Source organism: Leptonychotes weddellii, chromosome 14, assembly GCF_054177405.1.
Source record: "Leptonychotes weddellii isolate Sample4059 chromosome 14, ASM5417740v2, whole genome shotgun sequence".
Lineage (NCBI taxonomy): Eukaryota > Metazoa > Chordata > Mammalia > Carnivora > Phocidae > Leptonychotes > Leptonychotes weddellii.
In genome coordinates this window covers 4,486,758-4,514,517 of record NC_138382.1, presented here as the reverse complement: position 1 = coordinate 4,514,517, position 27,760 = coordinate 4,486,758, and positions in this window count along the sequence as shown.

The window sequence follows — 27,760 nt, the reverse complement described above, 5'->3', positions numbered from 1 at the left end:
AAAAAAAAATAAAAAAAAATAAAATAGAGTCTGCCCTTACAGGTCCTATTAGTGACCCTGAAAACTGCCCATCTTCAAAATAACTTATACCTGTTACCTAAGGCACCTCTATGGGGAATCACATGCATATTGGTCACAAAAGGCATTGTGTAGCGTCTTCCAAGGTTTTCCCGTTTATGAAGTGCTTTTGTGTCTTTGTGGTGGTGTGGTTTTCATTTTATCAACATTAGCTTGATTTTTCAGCTCTTTTTTTAAAAATTGCAATACGTGTGTGCACGCACTGAGCTCAGTGACTGAATTTAAATGTTCAGGATTTTTCGACCATATGTGGAGCGTTGGCAACCCCATGTCCACAGGTGTGTCCTGCATTCTCATTGGTGGGATTATAAAGCATGTAAGACATTTCTGAACAGCAAGCCACACTTTCATTGTGCTTCACTGTATTCTATGTTCTTCATTTATGTGACTTGTCCTGGGCAGATGCATATTCTGAGCACAGGAGAGCCACGTCCATTCTATTTTCCAAACTGGAGAGCAAGTACACAAGGACCAGAAAGAACACATAAGCCATTCACAAAGAACTAGGGTCTATATCATATTGATAATTTTAACCTGAAATTTAATGTCTCTTTGCTATTTATTACAATTCCATTTTACTTATTTCTGTTCCTTTCTGGAAATTAAAACCAGTCATTTATGTCACCTAACTCAATTGGTATGTTTTTAAAGAGGCATAATATAAAATTATTTCTATATTAGCAGAGCGAGTTGCAATGGCATAACTAACGGCATGTTGGTGAATCTCTTCTGTGGAAATTTTCTTGAAAACCTTCATTTTCATGAGTGCAATTATAACAAGACACTTGTTCGGTTTAAAGGAAGAAAAAAACACTGTCTGATATGAAGAGATTATTCCTTTTTGGCAAGATTGTTTCAAAGTCTCCATGGGACCAGCAGGTCTCTGAGCTGCTATGAAGACTGCAGCCACTTCTAGAAGGAGCAGGATTTTCTATGATGAGACAGAGGAGAAGGCCTGTCATCCCGAGGGGCTGCTTGGGCTGAATTGTGAATTTTGAATATGGTCAGAGGAGCCGTCCAGCGCCAGCATCACACGCATGCGCACTGACCTTCCCGCGCTGTGGGGACGCTTCTCCCTTAAGACACCTTGTGCGTTCAGCTCCTTGGAGCTGGTGAGGCCACCCCTCCCCCTCGGCCTGGGGTCGTGCTGAGAACTGGAGATACCGCCCCCATTCCACTGTGCCAATTCCTGTTGATTGGGAAAAAAAACAAAACAAAACAAACAAACAAAAATCCCCAAACAGGCATTTTTTATTGTCCCTTATGAGCTATTTCTAATGTTTTAGGAACTAAGAAAAACTTTGTCTCCCCATGAGGGGTTGTCCCGATTCCCTCTGAAAGTCAATTAGAACCAGGATTTAAACTCTCAAGTCATCCCAAGAGTACACCTATGTCTTTATTTTGTTTAAGCCTTGCTTACCTCTTCATAATTAATTTTTAAATAGCCACATTATTTTAAATAGTTTCAATGTATTTGTCTTTTGTGTATGGTGTCTTAGGTTCTTTTTTTTTTTTTCGCAAGAGACCGATGGTAGATAGAACATTGAAGCAGCATGCACCAGCCCTGGGGAGATGCTCTCCTGTAGCAGACCCAGCCTCTGCGCCAGAAGCCAGCATGTCGGCAGGAGAAACCGAGAAGCAACTAGAAAGCACAACCCCAGCAACATGGCCCAGACACATCTGATCACGGTCGGCCCAGGCCTGACCCCAGGGACTGCAATACCTGTGCTTTCCCAGGATCTCGGGAAGACTGTTGTTGGTGTCTGGGACCTAAGGGCTACAATTGTCCTAACCGTACACTTTTTACAATTTTTTATAGCTTGAGAATTTAGGACTCCCACTGGTGTATATGGCCCTGTGTCTTTTCTTTGGATGACATGGAGATGTGAGAGAGGGTAGGGAAAAATTCAAGGCGAGGGTTGATTCCTTTCCTCTCCATTCTTGTTTCCAGTTATGGGGGTGGGTAGCAGATTATAGTAAAACTATAATGTAGAAGAATGGAACAACTTATAACATCATCCTACTGCATTTTTTAGTTTAAAACAATGTATGCCAATGGTACAAAGCTGTATGGCATGGATGGATAAGCAATATTTTGTTTAGACTGGTCATTGGCTGCAGGGCCTTCTTTTCTAGAGTTATACTCTTAAAATCTACTATAGTGGGCACTCTTGTGCGAATATATTAACATTCTTTTGCAAGGTAAAATCCTAGCAATGAAATGCCTGCATCATAGGGTATATGGATTTTGGTAGTCCTTCCAAATTACCTTCTTCAGAGATCACATTAAGGCACACACTCACTAAGTATGTCAGACTCTCTCAAGGGACGCCTTTTGCCCATAGTTCAAGATCACTCAATGGCAAAGCAGCATTCTTTTTTCCCCTTGTGAGAGTCTTCATTGCCTATCTTGACTCTTTGTTTAAAATACAACATTAACAAAGACAATTTATATTCTCGGAAATTGTATAGCCCAAACTGTATCAAAGCAATTCAAGCCATAATTTTCAGTGTTGTGATTTTGTTAAATTAACATTTGTTAAGTAGAGCCCTGAGTGGGGTGTTGGATGGAAAGCCACAGTTCAACAAAACCACAAGGGAGAGAGAAATAGAGACACTGATGAGTCACAGGCCCTGGAGAAGCTCTGAGGTGCACTTGGAAGGGCCACCAGGGGAGGTCAAGGCAGGGTGCATACAGAGAGCCCAACAGACTTGGGCACATGCCATTATCAGGGTCTGAGGGTGGAGTGCTTTTGGAATTCCAGAGCTAAGGCCAGACTGGGTCAATTCCAATAAAAAAGAGCAGGGTTTTGGTAAGCTCTGCAAGGGTGGACATTTTACGTAAGGGGCTCACACAGGGAAGGAGCCGGGAGGCAGGGGAGACTGCTTATCACCCAGGGTGATGGGGAAGTCATATCGGGAAATCAGGAACTCACACTTGTGACTCTGGGCTGTTACCTAGTGCATGGGAGGCTCCAGGGAGGGCTCGTGTCAGCTCAAGACCCTTGCAGGCCACTGAGCCACACAAAATGGTGGCCGATGCTGGGATGTGGTGGAATCGCTTACCTATAATCTCAACCCTCAGCTTATACCTTTGAAATGAGTCACAAGGCCACAGCCCCAAACCTTCTTTGACTGACAGGCACATGGTTCGTTCATGATCCTCACATGAAGGAAAGTGTTAAGGGCCATTAATGCTTTTCTTCTGGGGAAGAGCAGGGATTACAAAAATATTTTCATGTAGAAATGTAGCTAGCAGCAGCTGCTGAATGAGATGAATCTAAATTACTTACCCATTGAATTCTTTCGGCAAATGATGGGAATGTTTTTGGAATTTTGCCTTGTTCCACTTAAAACTCCAGCTTGTTTTGGAAATTGTTAGGAGGATAATACAAATATTTATTTTGATTGACATAAAAAGGGCATGATTAAAAAACTTAAATATTTATCAAATTATAGAAATGCTGCAAAGCTGAGGTATTATAATGTTGATAAGCAATATTTACAATTTGCATAATGTACAGAGTTCTCTACAAGATATCTGGGGAGTTTTACAATAAATGGAATATCAGCATAAAACATTGTTTTGAAAAGACAGAGGAGGGGTGAAGGGGATTCAGAGGCACGATCTTTGAGTTATAAAATAAAAAGGTCACAGGGAGGAAAAGTTCAGCATAGGGGATACAGTCAGTAATATAGTGGCAAGTTTGTATGGTGACAGATAGTAACTAGGACTTACTGTGGGGACCATTTCATGATGCATATAAATATCTAATCACTATGTTGTACACCTGAAACTAATACAATATTGTATGCAAATAAAATTTAAAAAATAAAATGAAAAAATAAGACAGAAGGGGAGGAAAGAAGGGGATTATGTGAATATATGTAATAAATATAGAATTGATAACCAAGTTTGTTATTCACAAAAGTCATGAGGGTTGATGCAGTAATAGAAGTCAATTCAATTCAGATAGGCTACACATAAGGAATCATTTGGAAGCATTATTTTAAAATGAAGAAAAATAAGAGTTGGCAGAGTTCTGGAACATGGGGAGATGCAGATGAAGCAGTACCCTGAGGGCAGGCTGTGTCCTGACCATTGCGAGGCCAGCTGGTGCTGAGAGTTCACCAACAGCTGGGCTTGAAGCTTAACTGGATGGAACAGAAGAATTATCTTCTAACCTGAGGAAGAATCAGAGAACGATTGTAGCACGTTATATCCTGAATTTTAAGAATCTATTTGCCATCTGGCATAGTAGCATTTTCCTACCCAGAAGCATCCTGAGAAAAGCAAACTTTAGAACTTTCTTCTTACCAAAGCATCAATCCTTGAAATAATACTTTCACATTCCCTAGGAAATGTCTGCAGGATCACTCAAGCATTGAGGGAGGCTACAGCCACTGGTTCTTTCCATGAAACTTTCTCTTTGGGGATGCTCTAAATCTCTTCTTCCGCTTTCCAATTCTCCTATAATTGCTTGACTGTCCTTAAGCTCAGGATTAGATGTTCTGCTTTGATTTGAGAGGACTTTGGGACACATAATAGAACTGAGAATCACAGTTTATGCCATTGACATCACACCTATGGGATAATATTCTAAGAACTTTAAAAAAAAATACACTGGAGAAGATCTGCAAGTGAATGGCACTTTGGGGCATTACCAGCATTGTTCATGTTCTAGCTTGATGGTGCATGGACACCTGGATGGGGTGGCGGGGGGGAGGAAAAGGATGCAACTGAGAATATACCCTGTTGGGAGAAATGGCAACATTTAAGCCCTCTTGGATGCCAAGGGAATTGAGATGGTGTAATCCATCTCAAAGTCACAAGAGAACAATTTTCCCTGGGGTGGAAAATGAATAATTAAGAATAACTTGGTAGTGCTCTTGGTGATGACCTTGATAGGAAAACCATCTGTAGTTAGCACATCATTTCACTGTATGGAAAATAACTTCACCTGCTGTTATAAGGGCTCAAAGGAACAAAAGTGCTCACTGGGAGTTGTCCTGTAAGCTTTTTGTCTGCACCCAAGGAAATTCTATACATCTTGGTGTTTACTGCCCAGAATGATGATAGTAGCAGCATCTATGGTCTTACGGCATACCCCCTCTTGCTCTGGAGAGAAATAGTCTAACCTAAGTTCCTTTGCTCAGGAAATGTTCTCATGGTTTACTAACACGTTATAGTAATTCACAAGTTCTTCTTAAGATTGATACAGAAAACAGCTACACTTGCAGGGTCTATGAAAATACTCTTATTTTCTTCTCCAGAATCCCCGTTCTCAGATAAATGTTTTCTTTTTCACAGATTTGAGAAGAAACACACTTCAGAGGTGATAAATAAGAGAGAGGGAGCCCATCAGACACAACTATGGGTCTTGCTTCAGCTGTCAGCACCGTGCTGGGATGCTGCAGGGTTTCCGTGGGTGTTCCTGTGGCATCTGATTGGCCAAAAGGAAAAAGAAATACAGCTGGAGAAGTGTCGTGTTCACAAGAGGTGGGTGAGAAACAGGTGTGGTGATTTCTCTGTTTAATTAGATGTTTGGCATAAAGTCAGTCGAGGTGCTTTGTATCCTACTCTGTCTCCTTTGTTAGAGCTCTAGTGATATTGTATGTTTTAAGGCATTTCTGGTATTTTGGGGCCAGACTTGGATACCATGACAGCAAAGATGGAGTTAGAGGATTGTGAGTGGAAAAAGGAAGAGGGGCCAAGTGATAAGTACAAGTCAGGATCTCCCAGAACCCTCCCCTCCCTGGGACATCACACCTTGTTCACTTCCTGCCCTTTCTCTGTTCACTCCATAGCCCTGGAGCATGGCCAGATGGCAGTTTTGGCCCAAGATCTCATGGTGTTTGAATGTGTAAATAAAAAGGTAGCCTGGATTTCCAGCAGAGAGCACAGAGCAGGTAGATCTCAATGAGAGTGGCATTGGGAGGACTTGGAGCTACAACCAGAAAAAAGCATGATAATGTGAAAAAACTCTGTGTGTGTATGGGGGGGGGTGGTTCTCTAGAGAAACAGAGCCAAGAGGATATTATAAAGAATTGGCTCACATAGTTATGGAGGCTGAGAGCCTGACCATCTGCAGCCAGCAAGCTGGAGACCCAGGAGAGTGAAGTCAAGTGAAGACCAATGTCCTGCTCAGAGTCAGGGAGGCAGAGAGAGGGAAATCTTTCTTACTCAGCATTTTGCTCTACTCAGGTCTTCAAGGGATTGGATGAGCCCATTCACGCTGGGGCTGGGGTGGGGGTGGGGGCAATCTGCTTTACTCAGTTTACTGGTGCAAATGTTAATCTCACCCAGAAACACCCTCACAGGCATACCGAGAGTAATGTTCAACCAAGTATCTGGGCACCCGTGGTTCAGTCAAATTGACATATAAAATTAACAATCACAGAGTGCTTTATTGTATTAACAGAACCAGAACAGAACAAGATCATGTGTATACAGTTTTATCTCTATTGAGTGAATATGTAGGAAAAACAACATTTTGGCTTAAACTTAGTAATTATGTTCTCTAATTTAAAAAAAGACAGACGACTTAAATGAGAGATTAGTTTATTTACTGAAATTCAATAAATAGCTTTCTACAGTCAGCTGATTGACATGTTTGAGGTGTGTGTGTGTGTGTACAATATATAAGTGATCTTTTTATAGAATTAAGTTAGCTGGGGCTTCAGAGGATTTGCTTAGGTGAAATTGAAGGGAATGCCTTGATTTAAAAAGAAATATTTTTTCTTCTTGTTGGAAAAGTAGCTTGAAACAAGTTCTATTCATTTCCAAAGGTCAGTATTGACCCTCAAGCTTTTTCTCTGGGTGTGCGGGTGAAATGAGTCACAGTTGCCTATTTTTTCCTTAAAATTACAAATCATGCTTTTTCCCACTTTGGTATTTCAGAAACGAATTTTGCTCATCCTGTTGGCAGGCGCCTCCTACACTGTGTCTTGTACAACTTTTGAGGATGTTTCTGAAGAGGCTAATGAAGTTCTCCATCATTAGGTTTCCCTTCTAAGGGCTTGGGAAATAGCACTTTTTAAAGCTATATATGATATTGTCAGTGAAAATTTCATCTTAGAGAAGATGTATGGGCTCAGCTAACATTTAATCATTCTTTTCAATTGGTCCTGTAGGTACATATATCCCAATCTCTATAACATATTTACTTCTCTGCTGTATTTCTTAAAACAAAAACAAAAACAACTTTTTTTTTTTCCTTTATGAAGCGCACACAGAGAGAAGCTGTTAAATAGCATAATGTCTCATCACAGAGTGGATGTTGTTGGGGGCCCGCATCTCAGATCAGGAGAGGGAACATGACCAGCATCTCAGAAGCTCTCCTCATGCTCCCTACCAATAACCATGCTTCTGTTCTCACCAAGATAACCAACATTCTAAATCCTAACACAGTGGAGTAATTTTGTCACCTTTTGTACTTTATACAAACAAAATCATACAAAATGTACTCGGGAACCTGGCTTCTTTTGCTTGTATTATATTCTAGAGATACTTTCCTGTTGTTGCAGACAACTAAAATTTGTTCAAATTTATTGCTACATAATATTCTATGAATATATAACAATGTATCCACTCTTCTATTGATGTACACTGGCATTGTTCTCAGGTTTTGGCTATTATGAATAACTCCATTTTGAATATTCTTGGACATGCTCTTTGGTGCACATTTGGATCCATTTTTGTTGGGTCTGTACATAGGAGAGATATTTTTGGCTCATGGGATACAGTTATTTCCAAGTTTAGACATAGTATCAATTGGTTTTCAAAGTCACTGTAATAATTTACATATCCTCCAACAGTGTGTGAACATTCCTTATGACTCCACAGCCTAACCAATAATTGGCATTGTTTTCCTGCCTTTGTTCTTTGTTTGTTTGTTATTATTTGTATGGGGAGTGTAACCCTTTCTGTGGTTGAGTCATGGTATCTCCCTGTGGTGTAATTTGCATTTCTGTGGTGGTTAATGAGTTTAAACATCATTTCATGAGTTTAATGGCCCTGTGAGAGGGAATGCATGCAGGACATGGGGCAAGAAAGTGGGGAGGAGGGAGAGAGTGTTTGGAGAGGTCCACAGATCAATGTGCTCAGTCTGTTTGCAGCAGTCTTACCAGCAAGGATTGGGGCAGTAGAACATCTAGCCTTTGTCACCTCTCTCCTGTCTTTTCCAGTGTTCACTATGGGTTACTCCTAAACTCAAGCATTTTGATCCGCTTAACGAGTCGCAAGAATTCAGTTGTCAGAGATGGCCGACAATAATTATTGTGAAGTATCAAACAAGAATTACAGTTACGAAGTTATACGGGGAAAGCTGTATGTTATAGAGCAGATCTTGGAAGCTCACTGTCAGGAATACCCTTGGTTATGCTTCCAAGTGAACTACAGTATGTGTTTTTAATTAGGTATTCATTCTGTCAAAGAAAGAGTTGAGTCATTTCTGTGGGATGGTTCATCACAGTGGTGTTGAAATGCTAGGGACCATTCATGACAGACCTCAGAATGCACCTTCCCAATAAATGCTTGTACCTCTTCCTTCCTCGCTATCCTCTCAGTAGTCCTGGACAAACATTGTTATGGTTAACTTTAGAGAGTGCCCACCACCCTCCTACTAATACATGTTTACTTCACATACGCTACCAGGTCATTAATTAGGTTTCAAATCTTTTGTTCAAAACTTCATTTTTCTAGAATCACGTCTGAGTAAAGTTGGGTTTTTGACCTCCATGTGCATCATCTCAAATGGTACTTTTAGAGATCATGAACTTGGTGGTGCCACTCTCCAGCTGTGTATACCATGCAGATTTTATAAGCCCACCGGAATTTTACAAATTTTAAAAATGGGGATAATAATAATATTCACTATTCCAGATTCTAGTGAGTTTAAATTAACTCATTTGTGCCACTTCCTGAGAACACTATCTGGTATACAGCTGACAGTTAGTAAATGGGAGGCATTAATCTTTAAACTGCTGCAACTAACATTATTACTAATTCCATTCTTTTGCAGAGTGCTTTTCTTTTTCTCATTTGGCTCCCTGCATAATTTGGCTTCTAATTTCTAGGAGAGTCAAACTCACTTTGTCCGTAGGGGATTATTAGAGAAAGCAGCAGGTGGTATGTGTGAAGAAGGATAGAGGTAAGAGAGGAGTTGACTATCAAGAACAAGGTAGAAAACAAGATACAGTGAGAGATGAGATTCAGGGTTGGTGGGAGGAACAGTTGATGGGAACACAGATTCCGAGAAATTGAAGAGGGACAGAGAAAGGAGTTTGGCTCAGTTAAGACTCATTTATTTAGGCAACTTTGGCCTGAAAATAGATGGCCAGGAGTACTTCTGACTAAAATAAGTCCCGAAGTTGATGCAGATTGAATCTGTCTTCATGGCCACTGCCAGAGTTCAATGCTCAGGCATGTGTGATCATTCTACCACTGATTACATAATTTATTTAATCTTCACAATACCAGAACTGAAGTAGGAATAAAAGCCTTCCTAAATATTTACATATATATATATATGTATATATATATATACATATATATATATATATATATGTCATCTCAACTAACAATTTCTTTTGGTGCCGGGTGCTGGGGTAGAATTTTGTACACACTCATCTATTCAACCCTTACAACAGCCTTGTGGGGGAAGACATTGAGGCTCAGGAATGGTCCCACTCTGCCTCAGCCACATACCTGTGAGGCAGTGGTTCCTGTGCTTATGAGCTCCCTTGGGAAAGGCCGTTGGGCATCTCGGAGGGTCACAGGAACCAAGGTCAGAGCATGACTGCATCATGGGCACATCATTCAGACTCTGTGGGCTTTCCATTCTTCCCATATGAAATGTGGGATTTAGGTCTAAGGGTCTTTCAAATTTTAAGTTTTCCTGACCCTGTGAGGACCATTGTGCATTTTCCAGAAAAGGGAGTAATGAGAGAAGAAGGGAGAGAAACAGAAACATGAGGAAGGCTTCACATCTGTCATGACTTTTAAGTTCGTTCATTCATTCATTCATTCATTCATAAAGGCACCAGCCCCATCCCCATTTCTTTTTTTTTTTTTAAAGATTTTATTTACTTATTTGACAGAGAGAGAGATAGCGAGAGCAGGAACACAAGCAGGGGGAGTGGGAGAGGGAGAAGCAGGCTTCCTGCCGGGCAGGGAGCCCAATGCAGGGCTCGATCCCAGGACCCTGGGATCATGACCTGAGCCGAAGGCAGACGCTTAACGACTGAGCCACCCAGGCGCCCCCCATCCCCATTTCTAAGAACACTAATATGTCACCAACAATGTTATATTAGGAAATTCTTTATAAATGTGTATTGGGGGGGTATCTGGATGTGTCAGTGATAAATTCTGATTTTTGTTCATGAGAAAAATGAACAATGGTGAAAGGATGAAAGAAAGACAGTGGGGGGGGTGCTTTCCTTAAGTAGAAACTTTATCTAATTTTGTTAGAAAAAGGACAACAAGAAAATCATTGATTTTATTACAATTAATGATAATTTGTCATTAACATAAATTATTAAATGTATTACAATTAACAATAATAGGTAAACTTTCCTATTGATTTAGCAGAACTGAGCTTTCCAAGATAGGAAAAAAATCACATCTTTCAAATAATTCTCTTGATGATAATATTAATTTTCATTTCATACACCCAATGATAGCCTTCAATATTTTAAACTGCCTATTAAATATGTTCCCCAAATCAAATGAACATAAATAACTGCAGTTTAAATTAATTGATAATCCATGATTTCTGTTTTTTATTTCATCTATGTCTTTGGGTTTGATTGAGAAGATTTTAAAAGCAGCATTTCTTTTAGATATTAATGTTATCATTTTAATCTTGTAGATTCAGAACCAATTTATTTTCATGTAAAGCTAATTTAAACTTAATTAAAACCAGATTGTGCTCTATTCTGTAGTTATTACAGATTCCACTCACTGGTACATATTCTTCAGCACAGATTTTTTTTTTCTTTTCTATTTTTATGATTTAAACTTATAATTGGTTTCTAAACTTTATAACAATTTTTCCTATTTGCAAATAACCTGTAGAAGCCAAAAATAACAAGAGGTCTTTGGCCTTTTCTTTCACTCCAAATATTACTATGAAAACAGAAATTCCTATTAGTTGAGAGTATCATTAATAATACGTTTTTTCCCCCTCCTATAATGTGAGTTCCATGGGCAGCAAAGAGGATAATATTTGTCAAGTGGTAAATTTATATAATAGATTTCAAATAAGTTGGTCTTTTTTTCTCTTAAAGTCTATAAAGATATTTCTTTCCTTCCTCCTTTTTCCCCACTTCTCCCTCCTTCCCTCTTTGCTCCTTGTGCTCATGAAGGATACATTTTGTTGCCCTTCTGTCCTGAGCTCCCCTGGCCTTTTACAGTATTGTTGAATCCAGTTTCCTAATATTTTGTTGAAGATTTTTACATCCTACATTCATCAGGGATATTAACCTGTAATTTATTTTCTTGTGGCATCCTTCTCTGGTTTTGATGACAGGGGAATGCAGGCCTTGTAAAATGAGTTCATTCTTCTTCAATTTTTTTTAGAAAAGTTTGAGAAGGACTGGGACTCATTTATCTTTGAATCTTTGGTAGAATTTACCAGGGAAGTCATCTGGTCCTAAACTTTTGTTTGTTTGGAAGGTTTTGACTGGTGATCAATCTTCTTACTAATAATCAGTCTGTCCAAATTTTCTCTTTCATCATGATTCAGCCTTGGTAGGTGGTATGTATGTATTTTGTATTGATCCACTTCTTCTAGATTGTCCAGTTTGTTGGTGTGTCATTGTTCATAGTAAATTCTTAGGATCTTATAGAGCTATAATAATCAAGACTGTGGAATATTGACATGAGGATAAAAAAATAGAAGAGAAGGAATGTCCAGGTAGACCCACATATATATGGTTAATTGATTTTAAAGGCACCTGGGTCATCTGAAAGCAAAAATACAGCCTTTTCAATAACTAAAGCTGATACAATGGGTTAACCATTTGGGGAAACAATTAACTTGGCTTCTTACACAGACATACACAAAAATTGAGATGAAAGATAAATTATGGGCAAAAATGTAAAAGACAAAATTTCCAGAGAAAATTATGAGAATAGCTTTGCAATCTGGATATAGGTAAGGATTTCTTAGAACTCAAAAGCATTAATAATTTTTAAAAATCCCTAAATTCAACTTTGTCAACATTAAAAACTTTTGTGTTTTCAAAGACACAACTAACAATAAAAAGGTAAGGCACATACTTGGAGGAAATATTTACAATGCATAAAATTTAATTATGAAAACTCAATTTAAAAAACGGAACAAAAATGGGCAAAAGATTTAACAAGTTAAAAATATAAGACAAATGACCAAAAATCATATAAAGGAATGTTGAATAGCATTTATATCAGGAAAAGACAAATTAAAATCACAGTAAGGTACTACTCCACAGCCAACAGAATGGCTTAAAAAAAAAAAAAAAGCTGACAATACCAAGTATTGATGAGGATTAGGAGCTACTGGAACTCCCATAAAGTGCTGGTGAGAATGTAAAATGGTGCAGCCATTTGGGAAAACAGTTTGGCAATTTCTTACAAAGTTAATCATAAACTTACCAAACAACTCAGCAATTTTATTCCTAGTTTTTAAGCCAAAAAGAAATGAAAATATGTCTACTCAGAGTCCTGTACAAAAACAGATGAAATTGGTGTTACATTACTCACAGGTCACTAATTCCCTAAATGAGTTGAGTAACCCTAGTTGTCTTTTTCAATGACTTCCAATAAAAAAATGGACAGAAGACATGAGCAGACAGTGACTTGTAGTGTTGTCTATTTCTCCCTTTAGATTTGGTAAGATTTGCTTTATATATTTAGGTGCTCCTATATTGGGTGTGTAAATATTTACAGATGTTATAGCCTTTTGTTGGGTTGACCCCTTTACCATTATATGTGATTATATCATATATATCATTATATAACATTATATATGTTATATAACAACCTCCTTGTCTCTTATTAAATCTTTGTTGTAAATTCTATTTTGTCTGATATAAGTATAACTAACTTCCTTTTGGAATATAATTCTATATCCCTTCACTTTCAGTTTGTGTGTGTCCTTACATCTAAAGTGAGTCTTTTGTAGGAAGCACATAGATGGGTCTTATTCTTTTTCCCCCAAAACATTAATGTGAGTGAAATAATCCAGACACACAAGAATACTTCCTATATGATTTCATTTATCTAGCATTTTGGAATAGTCAGAACCAAACTACAATGATAAGAATCAAATCAGTAGCTCCTGGGCTTGGGGATGCAGGGCATAGATTAAGAAGAGGCTTAGGGAAATTTTGGGGTGATAAAAATGTTTTACATTTGATTAGGGAGATAGCTGCCTAAATGTATATGTATATAACACAATGATATGCTGCTCAACTCTGAGGGCATCTTTCTTTCTTTTTTTAAAAGATTTTATTTATTTGACAGAGAGAAACATGGAAAAAGAGGGAACACAAGCAGGGGGAGTGGGAGAGGGAGAAGCAGGCTTCCCACAGAGCAGGGAGCCCGATGCGGGGCTCGATCCCAGGACCCTGGGATCATGACCTGAGCCGAAGGCAGACGCTTAACGACTGAGCCACCCAGGCGCCCCTGAGGGCATTGTTCTACTTCTGTGTGTCAAAGTGGATGGCCATTGCTGTCTCTTCCCTGCCTCCCCACCATTGCTCCATATCATCTGAAGACCCCAGGGCTGGGAGGGGTGTTTCTAGATTATGAATGTGGTACAGTAAGCTTTGTTAATGTTGCCCAAAGTTCCCTCATTTGTAATTTCCTCTGATGTTCCTTCTCTTTCCTTCTCAGACCTTTCATTCGCTACAGACCCAGATGATAAGGAACAGGTCACAAAGGTGAGCAAGGTCTTGGGAATTTTAATAGCTGGGGAGGGTCCCATCCCGGTGATTTGTTGAATGGGGAAAATCACTTATACCTCATGGTCTTGAACTTCACTTTATTTTCAGGTGATATATTTGTTGTATTATTTTTTAAAGTGGTGACAATGTGAAGGATGCACATTTGTCTTTTCTATTTTCTTTAAATAAAAGTAATCTCTTATTAAAAATATATATATATTTGCCAAAAAATCATCGATCTGTATATAATTAAAATCTGCTGATTTTATTTTATGTGAATTATGTGCCAATAAAGTTAATAAACATATATGTCATGTAGAAAATAGAAAAAGAGAGAAAAAACACCCTACCATTGTCAGATTATTTTAGATGACCAATTTTGACATATTTTTCTGCATAAATCTAAATGATGGATATTTATTACTTTCTTACTTTAAAAAAGTCATTAAAAATTGTGAATGGTTTTCAGATAAATTTCTGGGTGTTCTAGATTATGTGATGGTGTTTTCAGCCACTGAGTACTGAGCACTACGCATCCTCTTTCTGCAACCAGACATGTGGACAAGCCATGTATATTTTCATCCACCCTTTTGGAGAAAAATAGAATAAGTGGCCAGAAGAAGGGGAGTATTGTTTCTTTTTTATACTTTTGCACTCCTTTCTTACGTCTCTAAAGCCAATGAACAACAACAAAAAGAAAAACCCACTGACCCCTGAACATATTTATATCAGCTCTCTGCTGTACATATAAGAAATATGCCTTCCTATTGCTGCCATAACTTCAGTCTTTCTATTACAAGTATTTTCAAAGATACTTGCACTATTTTTTATATATCAGCATTTTAATGTTCACCCCCCAAAAAAAATTCTTGCTGTCTTTCCCAGGTTTCTAGCTTCATTCATCTTGGGAAAGGAATGTTCTACCTGGTGGGGGGTGGGGGGGATGACTGTTTCTACAAATGTTAAAGATGTTCTCCTTACACTTAGGAGGAAAAATATTTTAGGTATGTTCCTGGTTGCTGACTGGGGACCCACAGGAATTGCTCCTTTATTAACTTTGCTGAAATGACAAGAGTAACAACAAAAAACTTTGGATTCTGACTTGATTTACCCTGAAGATAAATTCATGACTTATCATTGATCTTTTGAGTGAGGTTATATAAAATTTAGACCAATGAAAATTAACATATGAAATAATGGAGACACCAAAAGACAGCTCATCAAAACATAAGTGAGAGTTATGAATACAAGTCAACTCTGTGTTGACAAATATGATGAGTACAATGTCACGCCTTACAAGGCTTTCAGGAGGGTTTGAAACCTGATACTAAACAGGTAAATTAACTAATTTAATTTTTGATACTAAAAAACTAATTTAATTTTTGTTCAAGAATTGTCCATTGAAAGCATCTGTGTTTTGAATTTCACAGACTACATAAATAGAATTCCTTTGTGCTTAACTCTGGATAAGCATCTTTAGTGTTCAGGAATACACATTTGTTACAAGGTTGTTTATTTCTGCTCTGTGTTCTGTATTTCTGACCTGGTGGTTTTGCTTAGGGGAACTGCATTAGCATGAGCATGGCTGGTGATGTAAAAGAAAAGATTTAGACTTGCTTGAAAAATAGGCTCTGCATGATGGATTTTCTAGGTTGATAAGGAAAGCAGCAGGAGTATATCACTGTAATAACAAACTTAGTGCTTTGGAATAAGATAAACACGATGCTTAATTTACCGATGCTATGATAAAAAATGTATTTTACTTAATCAGATTTTGCAACATTATATTCTCAATAGATCTATACTTTCAATATCAGGAACATAAAATACATACAATTCCTTTCTTCTTTTCTTTTTTTTTTTTTTCATTTAGCAAAGCATTCTCTTCTGGAAGATACATTTTCTTCTTCATAATTTCTGATAAATAGATGTACTCCTAAATTCTTTGATGCATATCTATACATTCTCTAACTCAGAGCTAATTAGCTCTTCTTAGCCAGTGAAACTGCAGGAATTTTTTTTTTAAAGATTTTATTTACTTATTTGAGAGAGAGAGTGTAAGTGAGAGGGAGAGGAGAGAGAATCTGAAGCAGACTCCACACTGAGCACAGAGCCCAACACGGGGCTCAATCCTACAACTGCAAGATCATGACCTGAGCCGAAACCAAGCGTTGGATGCTTAACCTACTGAGCCACCCAGGTGCCCCGAAACTGCAGGAAATTATATTGGGAGTGCATTACCCAGTCATGTTATACTTTTTGTGTCTCACTTAACCCCTTGATTGGCATTCCAGTCTCATAGATCTTTCTTTTAGTTTTTTGGTCAAATCTTTTACACGCTTGCAAATTTTCCGTGTTACCTCATGGAACAGTGCAATAACACAAGAGGAAATATTTCAGTTGTAAAACTTTGAGAAAGAGTTCTATCAACCAGGATTTTAAACTCTAGCTAACTTCAGTTATAATATTCATGAAAATGTTAATGACTATTAAATGCCTTCATGTTGCTTACTTATTTTTTTCTGAATGTAAGTCACAATATTATTCAAAATAATTAAATATAGGATGAGATATAGCTCATAAACAATGTGCTTCATCATAGTCACGGAAGGATTAGGATCTCTAAATTACTAAACGATATGTCACAGTTATTCAGAAATACCACAAAATATGTAATAAATTAATAAAAGCATATAAAGCAGTTGTTAACAGGGGCATGGGGGCTGAACAGAAAAAAAATATGATGCAAATTTTGGATATTACAAGAAAAGTTGAAGGTCAGCAGTGTGGCAAATCAAATAATGGTCCCTGAAGATATTCACATTGTAATTCCCAAAACCTTACTGGGAATTAAGGTAGCTGGTGGAATTAAGGTTACTAATGAGCTGACCTTAAGATAGAGAGATGATCCTGGGTTTTCTGGGTGGGCCCAATATAATCACAAAGGTCTTTCATGTGAATAAAGGAGGCAGAAAGAGAGGTGGGAGAAATGGAATTTGAGTACTTGTCTTTCTGCTGCTGGCTTTGAAGATAGAAGGGGACAGGGAGATGAGATGATGGAGACCTCTACCAGCTGGGAAAGGTAAAGAAATGGATCATCCCCTTGAATCTCTAAAAAATGAATATAGCCCTGCTGACACCTTGATTATAGCCCAGAGAGACCCATGTTGGATTTCTGATTTAAAGAACTGTAAGATAATAACTTTGGGTTGATGTAAGCCATTAAATTTGTGGTAATTTATTATAGCAGCAATAGAAACCAGTGCAATCAGAGTGGGAAAATAAACTTTAAGGAGACTAGTATTAAATAAAATGTATGCAATAGCCAAAATTTGTGTTATGAAAATTTTCATAAAATTTGTTAGAGTTCTACAGGTATTTATTCTGAACACAATAGAGAATTGAAGACTTAAGTTTAATGTTACTTTGCCTAAAGAAAATAGGTTTAAGGTTTAAAGAGCGGTCAATAGACAAATAGCTAACTTGTTTTAAAACAGTTTATTTTACATATGGCTCTCCCTCTCTCAGCATCCAGTTGCTGAAACATTTCAACTGCATTCTTTATGAGGTTTTGAAAATCTGAGCCTAAAACTCTAAAGATGACAGCGTTAGGAAAAGTGTGACAAAGTATGGGGAAAGAGTAACCTAGTCATGCTGTGGCCATGTAAAAAATTAATGGAATTATTCATACCAAATTCCACTTAGCTAACCATGTGACAAGTAAAAGCAAGGAAGATTAAATTTTAGATGTGGTTTTAACATTCAAGTCCAGATGGTTTCAGCAGATCTCTACCTAATCATGTAATTTTGTTTCATCAAATTCTCACTGCTCCTTGAAAATCATCTTTGTGCAGAAAAAAAAGTTTTATATCATGTCATTGAACTATCATTTTATTCCAATGAATTGTTAGTAGGATGGTGTTGAGGTTTTGTGGAGCATCAAGAGGTGTGCCATGATGTATAGAATTGTTGATAATATTTAAGGAAAACAGACTCTGCCATCAGGGCTGTAACAAAAATATAATTGCATCGCGCAATGGCTGAGTTATGTCAAGAAATACAGCCCTAAAGTCAAATGTTCATGGGGCCATTTGGGCTATTTCACAGCGAACCCATTGCTAGCCCAAGTCAGCCACCCCAAATTCTTCCAAGAATAATTTCACTCTCAACACTGCTAACTGCCTTGAGACCCGGCAGCAGCTCTGTCCTATCCTCACTCAATTTGTGATGGGACCCCTTTCCAAGCTCAGACCATTAATCTGCAAAACGACCTTGGGTTGCTTTTCAAAGGAATTTAATGGACTGATCCAGTCTTGCTTGTAGCAAGCTTTTATCTACATCTCTCCCTTCTCCTAACCCTGCACATAAAAGCCAACCCTATGGACTCTTCCCTTGGAGGTAGGAGACAAGCTCGAGGAGAGACCGCGGATGAGCATTTAAGGTTTGAAACCTTTTCCTTTTTTTTTTTCTCAGCTGAATATATATGCCTGTTTGTGTTGAGCCTGCCTTAGGTCATAAAATGTAAAAAAGGAAACAAAAATAGTTTAAAGAAAATGTTGCCTTTTCATTGGCAGATGGCAAGAGATGCAGTCTGTCACGCAGTCTGAAGCAGAAACCAAAGTGGAGCCAGTGTTTGTATCTGTTCATTCTGGAGAAAAACAAATGGGATCTGTTTTTGTTATTTGCTTACTGTCGGGGAGAAAGAGGTGTCATTTGCTTGTTTCTTTATTTGTTTGTGGCCAAGGCCAGTTTGGAAACATCAGAAGTTGACCAATCTTGGGTTTGTTCAAAGTTCTGTAATTGGAGCATCTTTGGTAAAGCTGTTTGCTCTGAACGTGGCATCTCGGGCTGATGGATCGTGGTGGAGGAATGGACTTGCCTCTGTCAGTTATGTTCCATGTTTCTGAGTTACATGTTTCCTGTAACATTTTTTCCCTGTAAAGTTTTGAAGAAACTTTCTGAAAAATTGGCAGCCAAGCCATCTCTGTTCAGTCATGCCTATGACTACAGTTGGAATTGTGTTCACTAATGAGATTTTCTCATTTTTGAGCCAGTTTTGGTCATTGTAAAAACCTTGATAGCTTTCGAAATGGTCAAAAGTTGATCAAACAAGAATGAATGGAACTCTGGTTACATATGGTTCATCTGAGATACTTAAAAACAATTAAATAAAAACACTGGCAATGTTTTTCCTGCTCCGGTGAATGAGATTAAGTCCTCCTGTCATGGATGACCGTTATCCTTCCTCTCTGTGTTGGTGTTACTGTGAGACCCGCCAGCAGGCTGGGATGTGGTGTGTTCCACCATAGTGAACAGGGTTCATCCCTTCAATCGCTGCTCTTACTGGAGGTTTTTTAAAGACATAGGTGTCAATTATGAATTCTTTCCTGCTTCATAGGAATCCAGTTCAAATGCCAGATATCAGACATTGAAAGGCTTGACTGAATTCTGGGTAAAAACCAAACACATTAAACAATTTTAAGAGGGGAGGGCTGCACTCAGAAAAATTTTAGGGGAGTAACTGCCATTCTAAGCTTACCGGTTGGTGATTCACTGGTCTGTGAATTAGAGAAGCATTTCTGCTAAAGACATTTTAGTCATCTGTGGACACTGTTGAGGAGGACTGAGGTGGTCAGAGGTCCCTTGGGAAGGGGACAGTGGCTACTGTGACACACTGAGGTGGTTTACGTGGGAGGCTTCAGAAATAAAAAGTTATCATTCATTTAAAAATATTTCTTGCATACCTAAATAATCCATCTGTAACCCTCCTGTGACTCTGAAAACTTTCCTAACCTAACACACACACACACACACACACACACAGAATAGTATCATTTTATGAATGTTTAAACTTTGCATAGGTGGTAGGGTCCTGTTTACCTCATTCCACAACTTTCTTCTTACTCTAAATAATGTATCATCATGCTTACTCTAAATAATGTATTAACATGTATCCATGTTAACAAAAGAATATACTTTATTCTTTTGAACTGCTATGTAGTAGTCCATTTTCACATGTTTATATGAGTGTGCAAGTGTGCATATGTGTTTACCTGTGTAAGTACTTATGTTTGTCTATCAGTGTACTGTTTTATGCAGTGGTCCTGACTCAATCAATGAAGTATACCATGAAGCACTTTTAATTTCCCCACACTGTCTTCACACATATTAGTTGAATTTCCTTTTCTCATCATGTGATATTTCCTGCACATTCCATAATTTCTGGTCAATTTTACATGTTGAGATTCAGTTTGACACTTCAATAAAATATTAAATTTAATTCTCACTCCTTTCCCATGACCAAATAGAATTTTTTCCCTAAAATGCAAGGTTCGTACAACATTAAAAATAATATCAAATGCACATCACCATTTTAATAGACCTAAGCAAGAAAACAGATGATCATATCAGTGGATGCAAAAAAATTATTGGACAAAATCTCATATCCCTTCATGATAAAAAAAATTCTCAGTAAATTTAGTGTAGACAAAACTTAATAAGGCTAATAAAAAGACATGTACAAAAACTTACAACTAAAATCCTCTGCGATGGTGAGTGACAATTCTTTCTCCCAATGATCGAGAATAAGCAATGTTGTTCTTTCTCACTGCTTGCATGAAACATAATACTGGAATTACTAGCTAGTGCAGTAAAGAAAGATAAAGAAATAAAAATTGCAAAGAATGAAATAAAACATAATTTTCTGCATATAAAATCTAAAACAATCTACCAAAAAATTCCTAACACTAACAAGCAATTTAACAGAGTTGCAGGATACAAGATCAATGTTTTAAGAATCCAATTATATCTCTATGTACTTGCACTTTACAATTGGAATTTTAAATTAAAAAGAATGCCACTTAAAATAGAATATTAAAAATGAAATACAGACGAGATCGGGCGCGTTCAGGGTGGTAATACATCACTAATAAAATAAGTACCGAAATCAGAAATCAAATAAGACCTGAAATCTGTCAAGATATTCTGGGGACATGGTTTGGAAGACTATATGCTATTAGGATACTAATCTTCTTGCCCTAATGTATTGCTTCAGTGAAATTCCATTCAAAATCCTGGCAAGACTGCTTGTAGATATTCAAAAGCTGATTCTAAAATAATGGGAACGCACAGGTAGTAGTGTAGCCAAAACAGTGATGAAAAAAAGGAAAAGATGGTGGAGGACTTGAACTACTAGATTTCCAGACTTACTTTAAATCATGACAATTAGGGGCGCCTGGGTGGCTCAGTTGGTTAAGCATCTGCCTTTGGCTCAGGTCACAATCCTGGGGTCCCGGGATGGAGCCCCGCATCAGGCTCCCTGCTCAGTGTAGATCGTGTTTCCTCCCTCTCCCCCTGCTGCTCACCCTGCTTGTGCTCTCTCTCTCTCTCTCTGTCAAATAAATAAATAAAATATTAAAAAATATTTTAAAAAATAAAGCTATGACAATTAAGACATTATGTTAATGGCAAAAAGATTCACACATGGATCAAGGGACAGAATAGATTGTCTAAAAATAAACCCACAATATGTAGTCAACTCATTTTGACAAAGGTTCAAAGATATTCAGTGGAGAAAGATACTCCTTTCAACAGAAGTTGTTGGAACAAGAAGATGTGTATACGCAATGAAATAAACATCCATACATACCTCACATTGTATATAAAATTTAGCTGTAAATGGATTATATGCCTTAATGTACAGTGTTAATCTATAAAACCTTTAGAAGAAAATATCGGAGAAAATCTGCTCACCTTGGCTTTTGTGTGAGTTTTCAGGTACAATGAGAAAATAACCTATAAAAGAAAATGCTGACAAATTAACATCTGTAAAAATTTTTTAAATTATTACTTGCAACATAATGTTAACAGGATTAAAGAAAAGCCACAGAGTGGGAGAAAATATTTCCAAATCACATAGCATATGAAAGATTTTTACTCACTCTATATGTATAGCGGCAATAATTCCCCATGTAGAAATATTTTTCTGTAATCCTGTGTTTACAGTAACCTGTCTGGCAGAGGGTAGAACACTTACAGAGGTGGGGGAAGTAAAAAAGAACTATGAGAAAAGAGCTCTTTTTCTGAAAACCCCGTAGATAGAGAAAACATGAAGTAGTTTATTTATGCGCAAGTTCTGTTATATTGCAAATTCCTATGATGATCATACTTTTAATATATGGTTTCACCGACCGTGGTTTGCTATATTTTTAGCAACATGTTGGTTGCTTCACTATACAACTCAGGGAAAATGATTAGGACCAGAGAATGCATGGCTTTTTCTGTTAGGCCAAGACATTTAATTTTAATAGTTGAGCACAATGGGGTGTCTTTGAGAGTTTAGAGCAGTGGAGAAAAGTGACAGAGAGATGCCAGGAGAAGAGTCATCTAGCTAGAAAATAGGACAGACTGAAGAAGGTAGAGACTGAGAGGTAGATATCAGGGCATTCATACCACATGGCTACTTGAGTCTTTTTAGGTCCAGATTCTTACCATGACTTTTTGTATTTGACATTAACACAATTTACCATAATTTTTAGGTTTTGTAGTTCCTTATTAGCCAAACGCAAAATTCCTGATTCACAAGAGGAAGATCAGTATTGTGGAGGTAGCTCGTCACTAGGGATTTTGATAGATTTTTTTTGCAAGTTTTTGTCAAACTCAGAAAAGTAAGTTAGCAAACATACCAGAGGAGAAGTGAGTTAAGTGGAATTTCCTAGACTCTTCCCTGAAGGGTTTATAAGCTTTTGAGGATGCTCCTCTGTAAAGGTCACAGTCGTAAACATGGTCATATACTTCTTTCTATTTGAAGGATTAATTTCTTAACAATGTAAATCTCAAAGACCTCAACAGTAACTGATATATTCTGTTTTCTAATAATTTTAGAGAGCAAACAATTTATTCTTTTCTTTTGGTCATGGTAGCATACTTTGAAAGATATGAATAGGAGAGGGAAACACAAAAGCTAGGGGAAAAAAAGGAAGGGAAAAGAAAAATAGAGATAAGAAATTGATGTAATTTAGGAGGCTGGGAATTGTGCTCACACAAGTTCACACACGTATGAAAACCTTGTTCTCCAATTGATAAGGGAGGTGCTCCTTCTGTAACTGGAAGAAAGCAACCACCATTGAAGGGAAAATAGAATTGCAGTTGACATTGGCATGGTGTATAGTAAATGCATAAGGCACAGCAGTTTCTCCTTCCTAAGAGAGAGTTTGTGTGGGAAAGTGACTATCCTATATAATAATGAACGGAAGTTAGCCTTAGATATGACAACTTGAAATATAGTACTCAGCACTTTATCAGAGGAAGGGATGGGAATGTAATGGAAAGATGCACTCACGCAATAAATGAATGTTAAGAAAACCTTGCAGTGTGTGAAGTTTTTATTCACCTGACTGGTTTCTTTCTTCCAGATCAATGGGTTGACTTTTGGACTCCTGAAGAGCTATTTTAAATGTTATAGATCAAATCTTCAAAAATTCTCAAATTCTGCTTGGTTTCAAATTCATTCATTGTGGTTTTATTATCATGTATCAGATTCTTACATTGGGAAATATACTGTCACCCTAAAGTTGATAAATTGATGATCTAATTTTGTGGGGGTGTCTAGATACTATTTTGCAGGGCAGACCATGTTTTTCTTAATTTTCACTGATAAAGTATTTCCCAATATTTACAAAGGAAACGTATTTCTGAAGAATAAAGTTGGCAAACTATGAACCATCTATTTTTGTAAATAAAGCCTTCCAAGGGGAAGCAGGTGAGGTAGGGTGGTTATTCACATGCAGGGTGGAATCCTGGCTTTATTTGAAATTGTGATATTTTGTTTATTGTGGATTTTTCCATTAATTTTGGTTTTAAAGATATTGTATCAAATATTCTTAATCTTGACTGCTCAGTTTTTGGGCCCCCTCCTCTCCTTAAAGCTTGCATCTGAGACAAGTGCCTCACTAATCTTACCTTAGTACATGACATGTGGGTGTTTGTGGATGTATACAGGTGTGTGCATGTGTGTACATGTGGTGGGTGGAGAGAGAAAGTGAGGGATGCACAGAGAAACATACTGCTTGATGCTATGCTTTCCTGTTGAGTGGCAAGGGACAATTCTGATTACATGTTTAACAGTGTTTAGGAACATGGTCATGGATCAAGGGTAATACAAATGATATGTATTCAGGCTGGGTATTCTTTCTTGGCCTGGGCCACCAATTTTTGTAAGTATATGAGGTGGTTCTGAGATCACCTGAGCAATCTTGTGAACTCACAGGTCTGGAGCTAATGAGCTCCAGGTGGCTTATGCTCAGCTCACACCAGAGCAGAAAGCTGCAGACTGACTGTCTTCTTCATTGAGAACCTTCTAGTCTCCACCTTACAGAACCCACAAGCAGGAATAGTCAGGGGCTCGAGAGTTATGATGAATGACCTCATTCAAAAATAATGCTCAGTTTTGAAGATTATTGTGACTATGGATACTACGTCTAGAGATTGTACTCATCAAACTCACAGCATGGTTTTAGATGTCATTGGCTAATTTATTAAGCACACCAGAAGAGAAGTGGACAAGCACTGTTACTTCATCAGCAATGTGTGCATTCAAAAATTTTTGAATGGAGTCAGGATTAGTGGATTACAAAGGACCCGTACTTTACTTTTTTTGTCGTCGACCAGCTGCTTCATAGTGGGGAAATAAAGTCACCTCAACCAAATGAGAAGAAGCAAAGCAAAGGTTACTTATTTAGAGCGAACTACCACAAGGGCATCAGCTACCATAACTTGTGTTTTGGCAGGGACTCAGAGGCAGGCAGAGATTCATAGAGGAAAAATGGGAAGCCTTCAGTTATGCTCTGATTTGGACTGGTGGCATGGGGAAGCTGTAGGCAGGCTAACTAGAAGGGGACATCCCAGGTGGTTGGCTAGGAGTGCATATTTGGCTTTCTCTGGTTGGTCCTAACTTGGCGTTGGGGTCAAAAATCAGGGAAGCTGTCAGTTAATAATCAGATAAATGGGAAGAGGTGATACGGGGAGAATGAAGGGACGTGGAGAGAAATAGGTTGAGAAAGTGGAGAGACATTCCGGTGTAGTCAGCACTCGCTCAAGGCACAAGAATAAACCAGAGCCTCCGAAACGGAGCTCCTCTCCCTGTCCTACAGCCTTCCTGGGTCCACCCTGGACAAAGCCCGGCCACCTTGTCATGTGGGACCGGACACTACCCCATGATGGAGAACACCTGCGTGTGTGTATGGAGGGGGAAGAAGGTTAGTGCCTGCAAACAGTGGGCTGCAGACCCTACATGACTTGAGGATCTGCCACAGATGACGGCAGGTGTGGGCACGGTCTCGAAGTGCAGAATACTACACACACGCATGCGCGTGCGCACACACACACACACACACACACACACACACACACACACACGAGGTCTTCTGTGCTTCTCCCAGAAGCTGATGTGAACTTAGTTTGAAGAGGTTCACTTGCATTCAGAACAACCTGAATGCTCTAAGCATGGCTTTTCTTTTGTGCTCATCTGTTTTTAAAGAAATGCACTGAATTTTTATGTTTTTCTTAATTGACTTAGAACAAAAGGAATTATAGTTGTGTATTCATAATGGGGATGACAAACTGGGTCAGTCAAATCCAGTTGTCAGGACAACCTCTTCCACAGCCTAATCTGTTCATTCGCATGAGCTGACCTGACCCAGCCACCCCCATGGTCGCTCTCATTTCACACGATTTAAAGTAAGGATTTTCTCCTACCTTCTCAGAGCTCACAAATCCATGCACAAAGGCAGGCAAGATGGCTACATTAAGAAGCTTTTTAGCAATCTATCTTCTGCTTTTCAGGTACTCAAAGAAATTTGACACTGGAAAATACTACCCACTCACCTGTTGAAAAAAATACTGTGTTTTCTTGATGATATAATAGGCACATGTATTTTATAATTTAACGTAGGGATAATCTTTCAATCGATGTCCTCATTTTAATGTAATATTGTCTCATTATCTTTTTAACTTTAAAGATTTTCTGTGCCTTCCACTTAATGATATCTTAGAATCTAGTTACCGCAGAAATCTAAGGTCTTTTTCCTGACCTCAAAAAGCTAAACATTCATTGCTGGGAGTAGGTGTGAGGAGGCAAAACCAGAATAAAATATCTATAAATTCAAGATTTAGTCCCAGAAAGAATAAGTGGTGAGCAAGGCTTCTGGAATGACAGTTGGGCAAGCTGTTCCTCCAGACAGACACTTGTTAAACTGATGAAAATTAGCAAAGACAATCATTCAGAGTCTCTGGAGATGGATCAAAGGGCTTACAACAAATCGAGGGACATTTATTTAGTGCAGTCTATTGACACCCAGACCGGGGGAGGGGGTGGCGCATGCACCCACAGTTCTGCCTCGCAGAAGAACCTTCTAGCAGGCTCAGCAGTCTGATGATGGTTCCGTCTCACCCATTCTGTGGCGGGAGCAGGGGAGGGGGGAGCTATCCTATTGGATTCAGGATCCCAGAAAGTCTGAAATCCCCCCTTATAGCTCCGCGCTGTGGACAGCCAACATGGAGCAGGTGGTGGTCGCTGGGGGGGCAGTGCCCATTCTCTCACACCCCCCTCCCACTACAAAGGTAGGGCATGTGTGGGGTGGGGGGGTGGAGAGGGCGGCCATGTGTTCCTCCACATCAGTAAGGACTGCTCTGGGGAGGTGAGCTTAGTGGCCAGTGACAGCTTACATCCCTCCTAGCATTCTGGGATGGAAGACCTATCCCAGATATCTATCTATATCTATATCTATATCTATATCTATATCTATATCTATATCTATATCTGTATCTGTATCTATTAATCATTGCAGAGTCCATTCTCCCAGATGCAGGCTAGGAAGATCTATACTTGACAGAGGTGGCAATGGTCATAGCACTACTTACTACCACCTACCCCAACTCCTCCGCACTTAGCTCAGCCCTGCAGGAAGGATCAAGGTGTGTCTGCTCACAAAGAGTGGGTTCCCCATCCCTGCTCCCGGCTTCTGCTGCAGAGTTTAGAGGTTCTGCCCAGGGCTCTCCAAGACTGGCAACACTCTGGCCCTGCCAACCCCCGAATTTATTTGGCTGAGATTGTTGAGCAATACATGCCCCCAGGAAATCATTTAAAATAATAGAGTGGAAAAAAAATAAAATAATAGAGTGATTAGCTGGTCACTAACAACTGGGGCTAACAACTAAGTGTGATACCAACAGAGACAGAAGAGCTGGAAGCTTAAAAGGAAGATCAGGGAAGGAGACATTCAAATAATGCCCACCTGGGGCGCCTAGCTGGCTCCATCTGTAGACCATGCAACTCTTGATCTCAGGGTTGTGAGTGCAAACCCCACATGGGGTATAGTGATTACTTAAAAAAAATGTTCAAATAGAGCCCACCTAAAACTATGGTCATTCTGGTTGGTTGGGGATATTATCTGAACACCCCAGGCCACACTCTCTGAAGAGTGGCTAGAGAGGGAACTTCAGAGGTACAAATTTTTGGCTGATTGCAGGACACACTCATATGCTCCCTGAACAGTGACAGCAGTCCCCAAGCCATGCACAGATCCAACAGTAAAAGATGAAAGCCTCGCTGGTATGGGGGCTTGAACACAACTCCGACCAGTCAGGGCCTGACAATAAATGGTGTTGACTCTGGGGTGACACAGAAGATGTGAGGCTTAGAGATTTAGAAAAAAGTGAGCAGGGATGCTAGAGGTTGCATGCATGGGGGAAACAG